This window comes from Marmota monax, unplaced genomic scaffold (assembly GCF_021218885.2).
Source record: "Marmota monax isolate L192 unplaced genomic scaffold, Marmota_monax_Labrador192_F-V1.1 WCK01_AAM20220418_F8-fsc00087, whole genome shotgun sequence".
In the NCBI taxonomy this organism is placed as follows: domain Eukaryota; kingdom Metazoa; phylum Chordata; class Mammalia; order Rodentia; family Sciuridae; genus Marmota; species Marmota monax.
In genome coordinates, this window is record NW_026693476.1 from 3,461,469 (window position 1) to 3,481,865 (window position 20,397).

The 20,397-nt window shown below is 36.6% G+C and overlaps 1 protein-coding gene across 1 annotated transcript in view; it reads right to left on the bottom strand.

Moving 5' to 3' along the window:
- Positions 1-13,574, bottom strand: part of Mab21l3 (mab-21 like 3) — an 81,693-nt gene extending 68,119 nt beyond the window's left edge. The window contains exon 1 of the mRNA XM_046458219.2: positions 13,489-13,574. The gene's annotated coding sequence lies outside the window, so the exon portion shown is untranslated. The remainder of the gene's footprint in view (positions 1-13,488) is intronic.
- Between the last annotated feature and the right edge of the window lie 6,823 nt (positions 13,575-20,397).

Here is a 20,397-nt window from a genome sequence, read left to right on the forward strand (position 1 = left end):
AGAAACTAGTTCATTTCTTTCTCTAATAGCCCTGAATAGTAATAGTCTAAATTTTTCAATCAAAAGCTAATGGGATTAAAAAGTAAGACCTAGGTATTTGCTATCTATAAGAAACAACCTCACCAGCAAGATCATACAGACCAAAAGTAAAAAGATGGAGGATTATATTCCAATGAAATGGAATCCAAAGTCAAGGAGAGGTAGTTATAGTCAGATCCAAGAAAATGGTCTTCAAGTCAAAATTGGTCAGAAGAGACAAAAAAGGCCATTACATACCAATAAAGGGAACAATCTATGAAAATATAATAATTGTGAGTATATATGCACCCAGAGCACCCATTTTGCAAAATTACTGGACATAAGGGGAAAGATAGACCCCCAATACAATAATAGTTGGCCATTTAATACCCTATTCTCACCAAAAGATAGATCTTCCAGATGAAAAAGTAAACAGCACAGCAGAATTACACTATAGATCAAATGGGCTTTACAGATCACACAGTATTTCATCCAAAGGCTAAAAAATAAATATGCATTCCTTTCATCAACACATGGAACTTCTCCAAAACAGATCACATTTTAGGCCACAAAGCCAATCTTAACAACTACGATAATACTGAAGTAACGTCTTACATGTTATCAGATCGTAATAAAATGAAATTAGAAATCAAAATAAGAGAAATTTTAATTTGCAGAAATTATACAAACACATGGAAACTGAACAATACACTTTTGAAGAGCAGTGAGTCATTAAAGAAACTGGGGGCAGGGAGGTCAGATTTAAACATTTCTAAAATCAAATGAAAATTAAAAGTCAACCTATCAGAACCTGTGGGACAAACAAAAGCAATTATAAGATGGAAGTTTATAGCTATAAGTGCCTATGTTAAAAAAAAAATAGAGAGATCTTCAACCAATAACCTAATGATGCATGTCAAGCCCTTATAAAAGCAAGAACAAAGCAGACCTAAAATCAGTAGAAGAAAATAAATAATAAAGACCAGAGCAGAAATAAATGAAATGGAGACTAAAAGAATAGTATAAAAGAGCAACGAAATAGAATTGGTTCTTCAAGAAGATAAAATTGACATACCCTTACCAAAACTAAAAGAAAGAAAAAGAAGACTCAAATAAATAAAATTAGAGGTAAAAATAAGACATTCCAACAGATACCACTAAAATCCGGAGGCTCACTGGAAGATATCTTGAAAAAATTATATACCAATATTATGGAAAATTTAGAAGAAATGGGCAAATTTCTAGACCCATAAGATCTATCACAATTGAACCAAGAGGATTAAAAAAAAAAACTAAACAGGTCAATAATAAGCAATGAGATTGAATAAATAATAAAAGTTCTCCCAACAAAGAAAAGCTGAATTTTACTAGACATTTAAAGAAGAATTAATGCCAGTGCTTCTCAGTCTATTCTATAAAGTGGTAAGGGAAGGAAGTCTTCCAAAATCATCTTACAAAGTCAGGATTACCCTGAAACCCAAACCTGATAAGGACACAACAAAAAATGAAAACTAAGACCAATATCCTTGATAAACACAGATGCAAAAATCCTCAACACAATACTTACAAACTGAATTAAGCACCACATTTAAAATATTGTACATTGTGATCAAATTGGTTTGATTCCAGGGATGCAAGGTTGGTTTAACATATGCAAGTCAATAAATGTAATTCACATTTTAAATAGAATCAAGCATAAAAATCACACACTCATCTCAATAGAAGGAGAAAGAATTCAATACTGCTTCATGATAAAAAAAATATCTAAATTATATAAAGGCATCATACCTCAACATAATAAAGGCTACATATAGCAAACCCATTACCAATATCATACTGAATAGGGGGAAACTGAAAGCATGTCCTCTAAATTTAGGAATTAGACAAAAGTGTCTATTCTCACTGCTCTGATTCACTATAGTCCTATAAACTTTAGTCAGATCCATCAGGCAAAGAAAAGAAATAAAAGGAATATTTTAGGCCTTTCCTATAGGAAAGGAGAAAGTCAAATTATCCCTGTTTGCTGATGATATGATTCTATACCTAGAAAACTCTAAAGAATCTCTCAAGTCCTCTAAAACTGATAAGAGAATTCAGCAAAGTAACAGGATACAAATGAGCATACCAAAATTGTTAGCTTTCCTAAACATCAACAATGAACTCTTCGAGAAAGAAATCGGGAAGCAATCTCATTCACAACAACCTCAAAACAAACAAAATGATGAACAAACAAAAAATAAAACAATAACAACAAAACCCTGGGAGTACACCTAACCAAGGAGGTAAATGAAAATTACAAAACACTGAAAACAGAAAGTGACACCACAAGACACTAGGAAATGGAAAGATATCCCATGTTCATAGATTGAATTAATTATTGTTAAAATGGCCATATACCCCAAAGTGATCTACAGATTCAATGCAATCCTTATCAAAATACCAGTGATATTCTTCACAAAACTAGGAAAAACCAATCCTAAAATTCACATGGGAACAGAAAACACCCTGAATTGCCAAAGCAATTCTGAGTAAAAGGAATAATCCACAATACCCAATGTTTTAGTCAATTTTTCATCAAAATATGACCAAAAGATCTGACATAAACAACATAGAGAAGGTAAGGTTTATTTTGGCTCATAGTTTCAGATGTTCAGTCAATAATTGGCCAACTCCATAGCTCTGGGCTTAAGGTTAGGCAGAAGGGCAGGGCAGCAGAAACAGAGAGGCGGGGGTAAGGGGGGAGAGAGAGAGAGAGAGAGAGAGAGAGAACGCACGTGCGTGCACGCATGCTCTGCTCATGAGAACAAAATCTAAACTTCAAAGTCACATCCCCAGTAACCTACTTCCTTCAGTCAAACCCTTCCAACCTACAGTTACTGCCCACTAATCCACATCACTGGACTAATCCATCAATAGGTTACAAACCTCATACTCGAATCATCTTACTCTGAAGATTCTTACATTGTCTCACAAATAAGCTTTTGGTGGACACCTCTTAACACCCAATATCAAAATATACTATAGAGCCATTGTAACAACAACAACAACAACAAAAACATGGTATTGGCATAAAAATAAACGTGTAGACAAAAAGAAGCAAATAGAGGATTTAGGAATAAACCCATGCATCTATAGCCATCTGGTGCTTAACAAAAGAGCCAAAAAATATGTTGGAGAAAACAGTCTCCTCCGCAAATGATGATGGGAAAACTGAACCTCCACTTGTAGAAGATTGAAACTAGAGCCCTCTCTGTCAACATGTGCAAAAATTAAGTCACCAAAGAATCAAATACCTAAACATAAGACCTGAGACTTTGAAAAAACTAAAGGAAAATACTTCAAGATACTGGCACAGGCAACAATTTCTTGAGCAGGACTACAATAACTTAAGAAAATAAAAATAAGACTTAACAGATTAGATGGCATCAAATTAAGAAACTTCTGCACAGCACAGGAAACACACAACAAATGAAGAGAAAACCTATAGAATGGGAGAAAATCTTTGTGACCTATTCATCTGACGGAGGATTATTATCTAGAATATACAAATAATTCAACAAAAAGTAACACCAAGAACAAGAAATCCAATGAATAAACGAGCAAATGAGCTGAATAGACATTTCTCAAAAGATGTGCAAACTATAACCAATAAATATATGAAAAAACACAACTTCTTTAGATATTCAGGAAATGTCAATCAAAATTACATATGTAGAAGCTAGAGGGGAAAAAGATGATATGAAAGTAGAAGGAGAACTGTTAGAGAAGGGGTAGGGACCAGGAGGAACAGAGAGGGAAGGTAAGAGGAGGTAATAGGGAGAGGGTAGACATGATCAAAGGACTTTCTATGCCCATGTGAATCTGTCCCAATGAAATCCATTATTTTCTCCAATTAATATACATTAACAATTATAATTTTAAAAGAATAAGAAAAGGAGAAGAATGTTATTTAAATACTCTTTTTATATCATTTCAGTTATTCAGTGATTTCAGATCATTGGCTAATCTTTGATACTAGACCAAATCTCAAAATGTGTTAGTTTCCCAAAGATTAGTTTAAATATGTAATCTAAAATTATATCAATGAACTTTAAGCAACCCTTTATATTAAGATCCATTCTTCTATTTGAATGTCTCTTTTACTTAAGCATAATTGTGTATCATGCTTTATTTCTGGAAAATATAGTCCACCAAGTTATACATATCTTACAAATCCCATTTTTTTTAATCTTTTTTTTTTTTTTGGTTGGGTTCTTTTTTTTTTTTTTTTTTGTCTTTTTTAGAACTGGGGGTCAAACCCAGGACTTTGCGAATGCAAGGCAGACGCTTTGCCACTGAGCTACATCCCAGCCCCCCATTTGTTAATACTACCACTGATCTTATCAGCAGGTAGTTAATAGAAAATTGTTGATTTCATGAAAATGGATAAAAGTCTTCAAATACCTTTAAAAAGAGGTAAAAGAAAACAAAACACTTCTGTTCTTTCAATCAAGTGAACAAAGAGATAAAGTACAGACTAGGAGAATATATTTGAAGACTACATATTCAACAAGGATTTGTCTTTTGAATATAAAAAGAAGACTCAAACTCAAAAAGAAGACAAATGACACAATTTAAAAATGGGTGAAGGGGTAGATAGATCTATATGCATTTATGAAAATGTCACAAAGAAACCCACTATTTTGTATAATTAATATGTGTTAACAATTATAATTAAAAAAAAATTGGTAAGGGACTTCAAAAGATAGGATAACAAATAAGTACATGAAAAGATGGTCAACATTAGCCATTAGGAAAATGCAAATTAAAAACACATAAGATACTAGTACTTACATACCTATTTGCATGGCTAAAATAAATACTGACAATACCAAGTGCTAACAAGTATATAGAACAACTGGAATACCCACATATTTCTGATGGGCCTGCAAAATGGCATAACCATTCTGGAGAATGGTTTGGTAATTTCTTACAAAATGACATATAAACTTAACATGATCACCAGCAACCCCACTCAAAATATACTATATAGCTGTTGTAACAACAACAAAAGCATGGTATTGGCATAAAAATAAACATGTAGACAAAAGACTTCTTTTGTTAAGATCAGACTGCTCACATATTTAGAGAAGTAAGTCTAATGTTGCAAATGAAGAACCTAGAGGAGAAATCTGTATAAGAAAGTGTCCTGTTACTGTCTGGAATGGTGCTCTTTCTGAGTGATACATTTTAATAAACACTATATAACTTAGGGAAGCATATAACTTAGGGAAATGAGAACTTAGTTTACACAAAAACCCGTACATGAACATTGATAGCAGTTTTACTCTTTGATGGTCATAAGCTAGGCACACCCCCAATGTTCTTCAAACAGCAAATGAATAAACAAACTATGGTACCTCCATACCACACGATACTACTCAACAATGAAAGGAGGGAACAAGTAATACAATTTGGTTGCTGTGTGAAGCAACCAAATAGTCATTCTTTTGAATTTTCATTCGATCTGAAATACTGCTAGTAATTAAAATGTTAATGATGATTTTAAAATCAGACTGCTCGAATATTTACAGAAGTAAAGTCTAATGTTGTAAATGAAAAACGTGGAGGAGCAATCTGGTAAGGAAAACGTCCTGTTACTGTCTGGAACGGTGCTCTTTCTGAGCGATACATTTTAATAAACAGGCATTCTGGAAATTCTTAGGGATTTGAGGAAAAAGGAGAGAGAGAGGAAGAGAGGGGGAGAGAGAGAGTGCGAGCACGAGAGAGGGAGAGACAACATAGATCAAAGTAGTTAATTTTGGATAGTGGAATAATTATGGCTCTTTTCTCTGTATACATTTTCTATAATGAGCATGTTCTACTTATAATTAGAACAAGATGTGAATGCTACAAATGCTATTAAAAATACAACAAAATTGCACTTGTTTTTGATGCTTCTTTTTAGTTTGCTTTCTATTTTTGCCGACATTAGTCTGCATGATTAGAAAACAGAGCAAATCAGTATATATAAATGTGTGAAGTAAGAAAATATTATTAATAAGACTGTGAAGTATGTATTTTGGTGTTGCTTTCCCTTTTGAAGATGTATCATGCAGAGGAAGGAAAGACATAAATATAAGAGAAACAAAAATATATGTAGGTCAGAGGCAGTAATAGAACTCGTAAATCATTTCTCGGTACACGTCTAACTTTTCTAGGTTGCTATGTGATTTCAAGGGCAAGCATTTAACAGAAATAGTTGAAAACACATTGGAAAATTTTAAAATAATTTTCAGACAATACAATCTAACTCATTGCACTTTTTCACCTGGTACAGGTTTGGTGCAGGAGCTGAAAAATGCAATGGTCCCATAGGTTTCTTGCTTAGGTAAAATTTGAGTCAAGGCCAAAGCAGAAAGAGGGGGCATGCTTAGCCTTGTGTTGGGTGGATCAAGTCCCAGATGCACCAGACAAGTTGCTAGCAAGCATGGAAGAGAAGGCTGAGCACAAAGAGGTGAGTGTCAAGAGAGGTAAGTGGAAAGGTGTCCCCAGCCAGAGACAACTTCGGTGCAGAGAAAACAACTTAGAGACATGCTCAGCGACAGTGGTCAAAGAAGTGCACCTGGAGGCTAACAGGTTAGCTTGGAGTGGTGGCTCAGGCAAGGGAGGCAAGAGGAGCTTTTGAAGGACAGTTGAAGGGTAAACTGATGTGATAGTGATTGTTCTTTGAAGTGTTTACTTTGCATTTGTCTATGGAACTATCCATCTCTATTCATCTGTTAACCTTGAGGACAGAGACTGTGTCTGGCTCAAGGTTGTCAGGGGACTTGTTGCTCCAACATCACTGTGCAAATAGGAAAAGGCAGCCTCTCTGGGTAAACCTACTCCTCCAGGGCCAAGGTTGACTAAGCTGACCACACCTGTGTGAGAAAGATCTTCCAGGAAGAAGCAGCCCACACCAGTGCTCATGGATTAGTGAGAAGAGCCCGTGAGACTTCAGCCCAATTTGCCCCTCACCCAGGCATGTGTGCAGGACACAGCCTGAGTGACAGGTAGAGGCCTGGAGCAACCACGTGGGGAGCTAGTTCAGAGGTGATCACATTATACACTAATTTTTGGTTGAAAGCAGTGGGCCTGCAAAGAAGACGGGAGGTCTAAGAAACACATCTTCCTGCACTTTACCTGGAATGAACTTCTCTAAGGGATCCTGAGCACTGTCTACCCAAGCATGGGCTTTTCTGATTGATCCACTCCATTCAGCTCCTTGTTGATGCTTCTGAAAGGAAATTGTGGCATTGGCTGCTCCATAGATTGATCTCAGTGTCTTCCATTCCCAGTGGATGGTGTGTGAGCCTGAGAGCTAACAGTTCTTATAAGTACCTGACCTCGGTTGTCCTAGAAAGAAGCCACAGGTGCTGTTGACAATCATTTCCTTTGCTGGTGGAAAGGAAATCGGGGGAGGCACTTCTTTCTCTAACAGCCTTCTGGAATACATGCTGCTACCAAAGCGAGGTCCATCTGAACCCCAGGCCACTCACCATCATCTCAGAAAAACTATGTGTCTCTGTGGTGTTTCTGAGTTCTCCATTTCTTTCACCTTCAATGACTCTTCCTCTTCCACTGACTATCTCTTTGCTCTAGTTCTTCCTTCCTTGGTGTGGAGTTTTGTCTTTTGCTCATCTTGCACATCCTATCTAATTGCTCTTTCCATTCCCAGGACTTCTTTTCTTTGCAAATGACCTAGCCTCAGGTATTTGTTACCATCATGAAAAATGGATTACTACAGCATCCAAATTAATCATCTACTAAAGTAAAAGCTTTCTTCCAAGGGTTTAGGGAAGCTAAGAAAGTCCACAAAGACTTCAGTGGACATCATACTCTCTTTCCTGAAAAAGATAAAACCTCTCCACCCGTATGTCGGGTAAAAATTTGTCCCCAAGATGTAGGTTCTCTATTCACCTCACAGATTGTTTCTTTTTCTGAGAAGAAATATTTTAGTTTGAGTCCATCCCATTTATTGATTCTTGGTTTTCATTCTTGTGCTATAGGAGTCTTATTAAGGAAGTTGGGGCCTAATCCCACATGATGAAGACTAGGGCCTACTTTTTCTTCTATTAGACAGAGAGTCTCTGGTTTAATTCCGAGGTCCTTGATCCACTTTGAGCTGAGTTTTGTGCATGGTGAGAGATAGGGGTTTAATTTCATTTGTTGCATATGGATTTCCAGTTTTCCCAGCACCATTTGTTGAAGAGGCTATCCTTTCTCCAATGCATATTTTTGGTGCCTTTGTCTAATATAAGATAATTATAATTTTGTGGGTTAGTCCCTGTGTCCTCTATTCTGTACCATTGGTCTGCCAGTCTGTTTTGGTGCCAATACCATGCTGTTTTCATTACTATTGCTCTATAGTATAGTTTAAGGTCTGGTATAGTGATGCCACCTGCGTCACTCTTCCTGCTAAGGATTACTTTAGCTATTCTGGGTCTCTTCTTTTTCCAGATAAATTTCATGATTACTTTTTCTATTTCCATGAGGAATGTCGTTGGGATTGTGATTGGAATTGGAATTAAATCTGTATAGTGCTTTTGATAGTATGGTCATTTTGATAATATTAATTCTGTCTATCCAAGAGCAAGTAGATCTTTCCATCTTCTAAGGTCTGCTTTGATTTCTTTCTTTAGGGTTCTGTAGTTTTCATTGTATAGATCTTTCACCTCTTTCATTAAGTTGATTTCCAAGTATTTTATTTTATTTTTTCGAGGCTATTGAGAATGGGGTAGTTTTCCTCATTTCCCTATCATCACCAAAGGGAACACTCAGACCTCACTTCTCAGTTTCACCACTCAGAAACCACAATGTTTGTTCCTGAAACATGATTGAGGAAATCAAATGCCAAGGAAAATGTGGCTTTTTACCATAGGCTTCAGGGAGTTTGTCATCTACAATGAGTGTTGAAAAAATAAGATTTGGCCTTTTGGGCAGGGACTCTTTTAATAAAAGTGATCAAGGTCAGCTCATTCAGACAAAACAACAACAGAGACAGGAAAGAATAGAAAAGCAATGAATGACGTTGGATACCTAAACATCAATTAGTCTTTTATTTTTAAATAGTTCATAAAGGTAAGTAGCGGAACACAGTGCCCAGTGACTAGTACCCACTGAAATAGCTGTTTTCCATCTGGTTTTAGTTCTTAAACTTGTCCTAAAAACACCAAAATTTTTCTTGCTACTGAGTCTCTGTCCTCAGGACCTAAGCTTTCTGGGGTCGGGACAGGTCTGACTTGCAGAGCTGTAGAATACTTTTACTGACTTCATGCTGCACTCTGGCATCAGGAGGGACAATAGGACCTGCTGAGCCCTATTCAGAGAAAGGCTATTCACAAAGTCCTATTAACAAACAATATGTAGGTGAGGTTCCCTTCTTTCACAATACACTGCCTACCACAGCCACTTCCCAATTCATTCTCCCTTATCACTGTGACAGACTTTATTAATTATAAGCAGTGAGGCCCCTATCAATCAGAAATAAAAAGGAAGACATACCTCTAACTCATGTGGCCTTATTTCAAATAATGATCTTGTCTCTTGGTGAGTTCTTGCCATATTATGACTCTGGGTTGCCAGTTATTAGCTCTGGAGAGATCTAAGGGTTCCAGGGCTCTTGGCAACAAGGCCTGTTTGGATTCTGGTTTCCTTTTGAATATCCAATTAAGAGCAAGCTTACACAAATCCTCAGCTTCTCTATTGAGTCTCTCTCAATCATTAAATGAGACTAGAATGATCTAAGATAAAAGGCAATGTTGAATGACACGGGCAGCAAATTAATCATACAAAGTTCCTATCACAAAGTAAATGAAAGAAATGGCATATTGGTCAACCAAATCTGCAGTTCCTTGTACCTTAGCTTGGGTGCCCAGTACAGCGCATACAATTCTTTTGATCAGCCACTGCTAGAAGCTTCCACAACCAAAACATCTTTTTAAACCATTTCAAGTTAATGACGATGATATACCAAGCCATGGTCGAAATTACTAAAGAATGAGTACTTATCGTCAAAGCTGGGAACAAAGTAATTCTTCTTCACATAGGTTATAACCAAGAGTTGGGTAAGAGCCAAATGCACCCAGAAAGACTGCTAGGTAGACAGACAGAAGAATACATAATTTACATATCTATCTGCCATTTGCAGGTCTACCAATAACTTGGTTTTATTCTCTTGGTAAGTGGTTTTTACATTTTCTTTTAAGGCCTTAAGTCAAGTCTCTAAGGATAGCTGTGTGCATCTAAGCAAAGCTACAGAACATGGATAACAGCTTTCTTTCTTTCTTTCTTTTTCCTTTCTTTTTTCTTTTTTTTTTTTTTTTTGTTGTTGTTACCTGGGATTTAACCCAGGGGTGCTTTACCACTGAGTCACATCCCCAACCCTTTTTATTTTGAGACAGTCTTGCTCCATTACTCAGGGCTCACTAAATTGCAAAGGCTGGTCTTAAATTTGCAATCCTTCTGCTTCAGCCTCCCAAGCTACTGGGATTGTAGGCCTGTGTCACCACACCCAGCACCACTTTTCTTTACATTAAATGTGGCACCATTCTGAAGAGCTGCAGCAGAAAGAATCCTCTTTAATGACAAGCAAGACACAGATACTTAATTGCAATAAGTGTGAAGGCTATCATAGTGATAAGGGAGAATGCATTGGGATTGACGATCAGTATAAGTGAAATAAATATTGGCTGGAATTTTAACAAAAACCTTATTGAAGAAGGAACATGTAGATTGAGTAATAAACAGTACAAGAATTCATGAGAGAGCTTAGGAAGGGAAGGGTGCTGCAGAAAGGAACCAAGTTCAAAAGCATGGAGGTCAGAGAAGCCAATAAAAATGGCAGAGGAAAGACCTTCAAAACTTCCCTAATCCATAGAAGTAATGAGAAAACTGGCAAAAAGTGACAGAATCATTTTTTCTTAGAAATTGGGAAATTAAAGATTTATAATAATACGGGAAGCATTTGTTCAAGAAATATAGCTGGATCTTGATTAGAAGAATGATATTTGTGGTGTTTTAACTTGTTCCACATTTCGTTCTCCAGCTCTGCAGTAGCCTAGATTACTTGTGGTGAAAACCAGCATCTTGGCAATACCAGAAGAGAAAAAAAGGACTTGAGTTCTTCATAGAATTACCATTATTGACCTGGCTAGTCAACCCCCAGGAGACCACATTTGTTGTCCATGTTCTACCTGATTCATGGCCCCTCTTCCCCTGTGCAAACAGTATTCCAATGAGGGCATTTAAAAAAAACAATTATAAACAACTGTTTAACTTCACAGCTGCCTGAACAAATGGACAATAGGTTGAATAAAACATTAACCAAAGAGCCGAAGAGGAAAAGCTGAGGAATGAGACGTCCACGGGGACTTTGAAAAGCTTCTATATTTCCCATCTCTGGAAATATAGGAGACCACGCCTATACACAGGGGTTTGCACATGCCCAGGGCTGTACACACTCAGAAAGGACCTGAGGAGATGCCAGGCTCTCACTTCTACTGACTTCAGGTTCTGCATAAGCAGGAAGTGAGGGCTAAGGCAGAATTGCCAACAGCCTGGCCAGTTGTTAAAGGCATGCCCCCAAAAAGCACATGACAGAGTCACTTGGCAAAGCCTGGAAAACTAACTGGTTCTTGATGGATAAGAAAATCTCTAATTATTAGCTGACAATAAATTAAAATAAATTAACAAAGACTTCAGTACTCACACGCAACCAAAAATAATCCTGCAGATTAGTTTAGAAGCCACTAATCAAATAATCATAATAAATAGTAACAATAACAGTGGAGAAGGGGGCCTTTGATTTCCAGAGTTGCCATGTTACATTATTTAAAATGTCCAGTTTTTAACGAAAAATTATAAGACATGCAAGGATATATGATAATCATACACAGGAAAAATGTTCTCAGTATCAATTTTTCCCAAGGGATACCAGACTTATTTATTACATTATATATATATATATATATATATATATATATATAAATTATTAATACATATTGTATAATATATAATAATATATATAGTAAATTACTATTTACATTAAATGTAATATATAATAAAGATGTTATATCAGCTACTTTAAGTAGAAATAAAGGAAACTATGAGAACAATGTCTTACCGAATAGAGATTATCAACAGACAAAACTTGTGAAAAGGAACCAAATATAAATTCTGGAGATAAATGTATAATGACTAAAGTGCAAAACTCACTGAGGGGAGTGATCTAAGCAGGAAGAATAAAAAACTAATGAACTATATTATGATAGATGAATTGAGATGATCAAGTCTGACAAATGAAAAAGAAAAAAGAATAAGTAAAAATTAACAGAGCCTCAGAGATCTGTAGGACCCAATCAAGCATATAAAGAAATCCATACTTGGAATTTCAGAAAGAAATGAGAGGGAAAAAAAAGGGGGCAAGGGGTATTTGAGAAATTCCTAAATTTGATGAAAAAATCTAGTCTACACATCTAAGAAGCTCAATGAACTCTAACTAGGAAAAACTGAAAGAAATTCATACGTAGACACAAATAAAACTGTTGAAACACAAAGAGAATCTTCAAAGTCTCAAGAGTGGTGACTCACAGTAAGATTAACAACCATTATCAGAGAGCATGGAGGCAAGAGCCAGGGAGATGATATATACAAAGTGCTGAAAGAAAAGAAGAACTGTTGAAAAAAGAACAACAAAATTGACAAACCTTTATCTAAAAAGACTAAGAAAAAAAAGGGAGAAGACTCAAAATACTAAAATCAAGAGTGAAAAGGCAGCACTCCTGATCTCAGAGCAATATAAAGCATTATGATGATAGGAGCAATCGGATGCCAACCAATTGGGAAACCTAAATAAAATGGATACATTTCTAGAAAGATACAAACTTCTAATACTGACTCAAGAAGAAAAGAAAATCTGACTAACAGTAACAATTAGAGATTGGATTAATAATCAAAAAAAAACTTCCTAGAAAGAAATGCTCAGAATCACAGAGGAATTCTACCAATATTTCAAAAGAAAACCCACAAATCATTGAAACTTTCTCCCAAAATAGACTAGAAGGGAACATTTCCCAACCTATCTTCTGAGACATGTATCAACCTAATACCAAAATCAGACAAAGGTCACTGAAATCAAAGAAAAATACAGACCCATATCCCCTATCAATATGGATTCAAAAATTCTTAAAATAATAGTAAACCAAATCAAGTGGCATATAAGAAGGACCATATACCATGATCAAATAGGATTTATCCCAGACTGCAAGCTTGTTTTAAGAAATGAAAATCCATCAGTATAATGCACCATACAAGTAGAATAAAGAACAAAATTCACATGATCCTCTCAAAAAATGTAGATAAAATATAGCAACTTTTTTTTAATTAAAAAAAATCAATAAACTGGTGACTTGGTTAGGCCATCTGAGAAAAATGCCAGTTAATACATACTTGATAGTAGAAGACGGAAAGCTTCCTCCCTGTGATCAGGAACAGGACAAAGATGGTCACTCTCCCTGGGTCTATAAATTCCAGCCTTTTTCTTAGGCAAGAAAAAGAAAGAAAAAGCATCTGGATTAGAAAGGAAGAAGTAACGCTATCTCTATTTTTGTGATCTTATATAAAGAAAATCATAAGGAATACACACACACACACACAAAATCTATTAGGGCTAACAAATGAGTTCAGCAAAGTTGTTGGATGCAACATAAAAATCAATATAAGAAAATCAGTAAAATTCGCTTTATTGCTATACACTGGCAATGAAGAGTTTGAAAACTGAGGTTAAGAAAACAATTTATGACAGCATCAAAAAGAATATTTAGGAATAATTTAACATAAGAAATATAAGACTTGTAGATGGAAAACTATTAAACATCATTGACAGAAATGGACACCTAAATAAGTACAAAAATATTCTCTGTTTATAGAATTGAAGACTGACTTGCTATTTTTAAGGTGACAATCCTCCCTAAACTAATCTATAGGTAAAGCACAATGCTTATCTAAAAACAAAAAACAACAACAACTTGCTATTTTTCTTTTCTTTTTTTGGCAGAACTAACAAGCTGATTCTAGAATTGATGTGAAAATACAAGGAACAAAGAATAGTCAGTGCAATCTTGCAAAAGAACAAAGCTAAAGGACTCTTGCTTCCTAATCAAAACTTCTTACAAACCAACTATAATCCTGACTGTGTGGTCCTGGCATAAGTACAGATATATGGAACAGTGGAATAGAAGTCAAGTTCCAGGAAAAAACAACAACAAATATCTATGGTCAAAAGTGTCAGATTTGATGTGAAAGAATAGTCCATTTGCTGGGTACAGTGGTGTAAGCCTATAAACCCAGCAGCTCAGGGGGCTGAGGCAGGAGGATCACAAGTTCAAAGTCAGCCTCAGCAACTTAGCAAGACCGTATCTTTAAGTAAAAATACGTTTTTTTTGTTTTTTTTAAAGAAAGGGCTGGAGATGTGGCTCAGTTTCCTTCCTCAGTACCAATAAATAAGTAAATAAATAAATGAATGAATAAATAAATAAATAAAAATTTTTAAAAAGATTCCTTTCAAAAATGGTGCTGGGTTAATGAATTTCCACATATAATAGGATGAATTTTAGTCCTTACCTTGTACCATATGCAAAATTAACTAAAAATGAAACAAATTTTTACATCTAAGAACTAAAACTATAAAGCCCTTGGCAGAAAACATAGGTGCAAATCTTCATGACTTTGGAACAGCAATGACTTCCTATATATGACACCCAACACACAAGAAACCAAATAGGGGAAAAAAACAGATAAATCAAGCTTCACAAAAGTGAAAAACTGTTGTGCTTCAATAAACATGAGCAATCTATGAAAACCCATGTAATGGGATAAATGCTTGCACATTATATTTCTGATAGGGTCTGATATCCAGAGTATATAAAGAACTCTTAAGACTCAACTTAAAAAGACAATCAATTTAAAAGTGGGCAAAGTATCTAAATATATATGTCAACAGAGAAGACACATAGATATGCAAAGAAGCACATGAAAAGATGCTAGACATCATTAGTTATTAGGAAAGTGTGGATCAAAACCATAAGGTAGCACTTCATACTCACCAGGGGTTATAATCCAAAAGACAACAACAAGCTTTAGAGAGCATGGGGTGATATTAGAACTCTCATACATTGCTGGTGGAAACATAGAAATGGTGAAACTGCATTACAAAACCAATTCTGCAGTTCTTCAAAAAGTTATACAGAGGTTTTCTCATATAACCCAGCAACACATAACTGCCCTAGTCAGTTTGTGATACTGTAGCAAAATACCACAGACCTGGTGGCTTATAAACAACAGAAATTTATCCCTGTCAGTTCTGGAAGTAGGGAAATCCAAGATCAAGGGACTGGCAAATTTGATGTCTGATGAGGACCCACTTCTGGGTTCATAGATGGCTCTTTTGTTGTTGTGCCCATGCATGGCAGAAGAAGCAAGGGCACTAATCTCAGTCACAAAGACTCTATTTTCATAACCCAATCACCTTCTCAATATCCCATCTCCTAACATCATCATTTTAGTAATTAAAATTTCAACATATAAATCTAGAGGTACACAAATATTCAGATTATAACCATATATCTACACAAAAAATTCACATGAATGTTCATAGCAGCTTTATTCATAATAGCCCTCAAAGTGGAAATGATCCAAATGCCCTTTCACTGGTGAATAAATAAATTAAAATATGGTATGCTCTTGTAAAATGGCAATAAAAAGGAACAAGGTGCTGGTATATGCTACAACATGAATAAACCTTGAAAATATTATGCTAAGCGACTAAAGTCTACATGTATGATTCCATTTGTATGAAATGTGCATAAGTAAATTCATGGAGGTGGAGAATAGTAATTGCCAGGTCCTGGGGACAGGTGGAAATGGAGAGTGACTGCTAATGAGTACAAAATTGGTCGTGTGTGTGTGTGTGTGTGTGTGTGTGTGTATACAAAAACATTCTGAAATTAGTGGTGAAAGCTGCTCAAACTTGTGAGTATACTGAAACCATTTTAAAGGAGTGAATTTTGTGGCCCGTGAATTGTATCTCAATGAAATGGAGGCCTAATAACTTTCCTACAGCACTCTCTCTGTTTTCTAGTAACCTATACTGTAGTATTTGCCGAAACTGGATTGCAATTGTTCATGACAATTACGGTTTTCTGTCTCCTCGACCAGCCTTATATCCTCAAAGGTCAGACTTATCAGAGAGACTTTTCTTTTCCTACAGTTCTGCATAATGGACTTCAACAAATATTTCATAAAAAATTAAAAATGAATACAACGTGAGATATTTAAAAACTGGAAGGGAGTTTGTTGCTACTGTTGTGCTGGGGAACATGAAATGATTTGAGTCTCTGGAGATCAGCAGCATCCAAATTATAGCTGGGTGTAACATGCAGAGGCATTTGAACTTTGTAACATAGGTAAGGAAACCAATGGGAGTCCCCCCACCCCCAGTATCTGCAAGAGGGTAGGGCTGAGCCTGCCTCCAAGAGATAAAGGACCTTGGTGTCACCTACCCAGAGACAGCCTGGCAGGAATGTTAAGCCCGAATGAAACCAAACTTGCCTCCTAAGCAAACTGACAGCTATCTCAAGAGGCTCAGATTATCCTCTGATCCTTCAATTGTAACTAGCTCCACTGCTGAGTTTCTTTTTTTTAATTAAAATATTATAATTATAGATAGTCGTTGGGTTTATGCAAGGAATTTGGTTTCAATCCCCATTCCCCCTACCCTTTCCTCCCCTCCTCTCTTTCTCTGTTCTCCCGCCTCTAACCATTGGAAGTTTTTAAGCTGGGGGATAAAATAATAACATTTGCATCTGGAAACAAATCCTTCTGATGGCAGGAAAAAAAAAATGTAAGGAGAGTAGAGATATTAAGGCCGGAGGCCACTGAACGACAGCAGACTTTAAATTAAATGGCAAAATAAGTCTAGGCATCAAAATCTCTTTTACTCTCAACCCAGGTCAACTGATTGAAAAAGTGAGAATTGGATATGTGTTATAGTAGGTTGGTATGCATTCTTCCCAAACCTTTAGTAACCCTTAATTTGGAAAGAGAGGGTGGGATCCAGTCCAGGAGAAGTACATCACCCCTATTCACAATTCACCGTTGGAAGCACCAGTCTCAGAAGCTGCTGCATTGTAAATGCCTAGAAAGGAGAAAGCCCTGCCAGACAGTGATCCTTCTAGATTTGGGGAGAATAAACTCGGAAGAACCCACATAGAGCCACACCAACCACTCAGCAGCTGACCAAGCAGGTAATTAAATGCTACAAACCAGACCCTGGTTCAGTGGCTTGTCCACGCTTGGAAGGTTCCCTGCTGACCTGGCCTGCTGCCCCAGCTCTGTAAGTCCTCCATTCAAGCCCTGGGAGGACAGGGGAACTTTTATTAACCACTTTCCAAAGTTAAAATCTAGGGAGTAGACGTCTAAACCTCCAGGTAAGGGGATCCAACAAGAATCTGAGCTGGCTGTGTAGCTCAGTGGTAGGGTGCTTGTCTAGCAAGTGGGAGGCCAAGGGTCTGGATGCCCAGCACACAAAAACAAACCAACCCAACAAGAATCTAACAAAGTTTTCTGGCAAACATCGGAGCTGGATTTGTCTTTTTGGTTCATGAATCAGTAAACAATTAACAGGAGACTATGAAAATATCATATAACCTAAAACACAGAAGGTGGTGGGATATGAGGATGCTTATGAAAGATTTACTCTGAGAAAGAATATGTATGCAGCTTTGGCTTCACAGAATATAAAAAAAATCCAAGGAAAACAATGAAAAAAAAAAACAGGTGAATGATGATATTGTAAGACAAGAGATAAAGAGGCATCTGGCTGAACTTGGTTAAAGAGAGAGTATGAGAAAAAGTAACAATAATCCAAAAGGAACTTGAAACAGAATTAAGAACAGAAAAGAATCTGCATTACGAAAATCATGTGGAAGACAAATTTCCTCCCACCTCACCTGTTTTCTGCCTAAACCTTTATGACTATCCAGTAGTGCTGGGCCCTTAGGGACCTGAGGTGAGGAGGGTTTTCCTGATGGGTGGGACTAGAGATGGTGAGCAAATCCTGCAAGGGAAAATGCTCAGCCCAGTCAGAAAGAGGAAATCCAGGCCCCCATACAGCACCATACACCAAAACAAATTCCAAGCAAATTCACAAGTTAAATATCAGGACAAGTCAAAACAAAGAAAACAAGAATGAATATTTATCTGAACTTGTCCGTATGAGAAATATATGCTAAAGGTACAGAAAGACTTCACTAAATAAGAATTTCAAACTTCAAAACCAGACAACATAATTTCAAAATACATAATGAGCAGAAAATGAAAAGTAAAAATGGTTACAAAACACAAAAGGCAGTTACATCTCTAGTAACCAGCAAGGTGCATATGAAGGTCCCAACAGTTAGAATTCCCTCATCCAACCAAATAACCTCCCCCCACCCACCCTCCATTATTTGAGTTTGGCAAAGATCAGAAAAAGTTCCCAGCATGTAGGAGACTGTATTAACAACGGCAGTGTAATCTGATATAAAGACTTTCAACGAACTTTTAAAAATTTTTGCCCATTGACCCATGTTTGCATTTTGGAATTTCTCTGGAGGAAACCCTGAAGGTATGATATACCTCATTACAGGAGGGAAAACAAAACTAAACATGCAACCATTAGACATTGGCTAAATAAGTTGTAATCCAACCATATAACACAAGACTTTGAAGCCTTTCAAAATAATGTAGAGCCGGGTGTGGTGGAAAGGACCTACAATCCCAGCAATTTGGGAGGCGGTTGACAAGTTCAAAACTAGCCTGAGCAATTTAGAGAGAACCCTGTCTCAAAATAAAATTTAAAAGGATTAGAATGGAGCTCAGTGGAAAAGTATCCTTGGATGAAAAACCCAAGTCTGGTAATGTACTTTTGTCTCAAAAAAAATGAGACTTGTTCATCAGCCTTCTGTGATGTGTCTATGATGTGTATCAGAGTTTGCTTCCTGTCCATTCGCCTAAGACTTCCTTGGATTTCCATAATTTAAACATAGATGGCATTTTGAACATATCACCTGTCCTGAGCACACCTGTAGCTAGAGAGAATCTTCAAGGGTCCTTCTTTCTCCTGAGTATGATGCAGCCAGTGCTTCTGTTTCTGGCTTTTTCCCCCAGATACACACACACACACACACACACACACACAGAGAGAGTGCCCATTTACCTCTTTCCCACACTTACCCCTCCAACGTGCTTCCCAAGACAAAGAAAGAAGGTCTGTTGTCGTTCAGGGCCCAAGAAAGTTGTTTTTTATATAATCCTTCCACTCCTCCCCACCAGGAGGCTGCAATCTCCTCTCCAAACAAGGATACCTCAGAAAAGAGGGAGGGAAAGTCGGCTTCCCTCAGGGCAAAGGCAGTTAACAGACATTCCTCCACCAAAAATGACAGATCTTCAAGGGCAAAAAAAGAGGAGGCCAACGATTAGATACAAATCTTATTTCCTCAGCTCCATTATTAGTTGGCAAATGAAGTGGATCAAGTAGAAATAAGTTTTCTTACAATATTTCACGACAATTTGCATTTTCGGGGAAAAGTATAGCACTATCCTATAAGCTGTAACTTTAAAAGAATACTTTAAAATCTTTTTTTATGAGACAGGGTCTCATTAACCTGCCCAGGCTGGCCTCAAACTTCTGAGCTCAAGTGTTCCTCCTACCTCAGCCTTCCAAGTACCTGGGGCTAAGTGTATGCACTGTGCCTGGGCAAAAAACAAAACAAAACAAAATTCACTTTTAAATATGTGTGCATTAAAGCCTTGTTTAAAATCTTTAAAAATTCTTGCAGGGAGTGGCGGCACATGCCTGTAATCCTAGCAATCTGGGAGGCTGAAGCAGGAGGATCACGAGTTCAAAGCCAACCTCAGCAACTTGTTGACACCCTGTCTCAAAATAAAAAAAAATTAAAAGGTCTGGAGATATTGATTCAGTGGTTAAATGTCCCCGAGTTTAATCCTGGTGCCAAAAAGAAAAAGAAAAAAGATCTTTGATAGTTCCACTTATTGAAGCTGTGCTGTACTATGTGACAGCTGGGATTTAACAAATACATTACTTCATAATTCACCAAACAGACTTAGAATACAGATGGTATTATTAACATTTTATATTGTGTTTGAGAAAAGTGAGGATGTCTCTCTGATTCTAAAACCCATTATTTTTCCACAGTGTTGATTATGAAGAGTTCAGAAAGTACTCAAAATGCCTTTTGGGAATATCTTGAACAAATCCAAAGCTAAAAGTTATTGAGTATCAAATAAAGATATTTAATG